Source organism: Sesamum indicum, linkage group LG2 (assembly GCF_000512975.1).
Source record: "Sesamum indicum cultivar Zhongzhi No. 13 linkage group LG2, S_indicum_v1.0, whole genome shotgun sequence".
Lineage (NCBI taxonomy): Eukaryota > Viridiplantae > Streptophyta > Magnoliopsida > Lamiales > Pedaliaceae > Sesamum > Sesamum indicum.
Window position 1 is genome coordinate 14,355,774 of NC_026146.1, and position 2,015 is coordinate 14,357,788.

A 2,015-nucleotide genomic window follows, 5' to 3' on the forward strand; every position below is an offset into this window, starting at 1 on the left:
ACTATTGACTTCCATCCAGGGAAAGCGAACGTGGTAGCAGATGCCTTGAGTAGAAAGAGTTCAAGTACATTAGCCAATATGGGGAGTTACAATCAGACATTGCTATTGGAGATGAGGTCTATGAATACGAAACTAGAGGTTGATCAGGTAGCGGGTTTATTGGCAGCCTTGCAACTTAAGCTAGACTTTGTGGATCAAATCAAAGAAGCGCAGACTCGAGATCCTTTCTTATTACAGATGTTGGAAAGGATAAAACAAGGTAGGAAAATAAATTTTTCGATAAGAATTGATGGGGTGGTAGTTAATGGGGGACGAGTTTGTGTGCCTGATACAGATGGGTTACGCGAAGCAATTTTGCAGGAAGCTCACAATTCACCATATGCGATGCACCCTGGTACTACAAAAATGTATCGCAATTTAAGACCTTACTACTGGTGGCAGACAATGAAGAAGGATGTGGCTGAATTTGTGGCTAAATGTATGACATGTCAGCAAGTAAAGGCAGAACATCAGGCACCAGCAGGTAAACTTCGACCTTTATCGATACCAGAATGGAAGTGGGAGAAGATCACTATGGATTTTGTCGTGGGGTTGCCACGAACATTCAGAAAGCACGACGCTATTTGGGTAATTGTGGATAGATTGACAAAATCTGCTCATATTTCTTCGCTACGAGTAACTGATTCTCTGGATAAGTTAGCTGAATTATACATTTCTGAGATAGTGAGATTACATGGAGTGCCTGTATCGATTGTGTCCGATAGAGATCCCCGATTTACCTCACGCTTTTGGGAAAGTTTACAAAGGGAATTGGGCACAAAATTGCATTTTAGTACCGCATTTCATCCTCAAACAGATGGCCAATCAGAAAGAACGATACAAAACCTAAAAGATATGATGAGAGCTTGTACAATGGAGTTTAAGGGCAACTGGGATGATCATCTACCTCTAATGGAGTTTGCATATAATAACAGTTTCCACTCTAGTATCGGTATGGCTCCATATGAAGCTTTATATGGAAGAAGGTGTCGCAGTCCGATTTGTTGGGATATAGAAGGACTAAGACAGCTAGAAGGTCCTGAACTGGTGCAGGAAACAGTGGAAAAGGTACAAGTGGTTAAGAAGTGTTTGAAGGCAGCACAAGATCGACAAAAAAGTTATGTTGATCAACACCGAAGGGAGATGGAGTATGAAGTAGGTGATAAGGTTTTCCTGAAGATATCTCCTTGGAGAGGAATTCTGAGGTTTGGCAAGCAAGGAAAGCTGAGTCCGAGATACATTGGGCCGTATGAAATTATTGAAAGAATCGGACCACTAGCGTATCGACTGGCATTACCGGCGGAGTTGTCACAAATACATGATGTTTTCCATGTTTCGATGCTGCGACGATATCCGTCTAATCCTAGTCATATATTCGACAGCCGGAAATAGAGATTTCTGAAGAGTTAACATATGTAGAGGAGCCAACAGAGATTTTGGATAAAAGCGTAAAGAAATAAAGATATACCGATGGTAAAGGTAAGATGGAGTCATCATTCCCCGAGGGAGGCGACTTGGGAGGTTGAGGAGCATATGAGAGAGAAATATCCGTATTTATATCTAATCTAAAATTATATCTAATCTAAAATTACATCTAGTAGCCTTAACATTTATTTTCGTCCAATAAATAGATCAATCAACATATTAGTAAAATTCTTGAGATTTGCTAACTTTTGCAAAAAATATAGAACGAAAATTCATATTTACCCCAATTAATTTATTACAAACTTATCGCAGTCCAAATAAATATTTTCTAACTAAACTACGTTACATGCTAATGCATGCGAGGAGATGTATCTTTACTCTTATAAAAAGCTTCAGTAGAACTCCTTTCAATTGACGTCTCTTCTGCCCTCAGTGCCGCTTCCAGCAGTGCACCATAACTTGGAGGTTTGATTGCTATTTTCTCCTGAATCTCAAGTATCAACCCCCTTTCAAATCTGTCTCTTCTCAATTCATCGGTACTCACTTCTTCT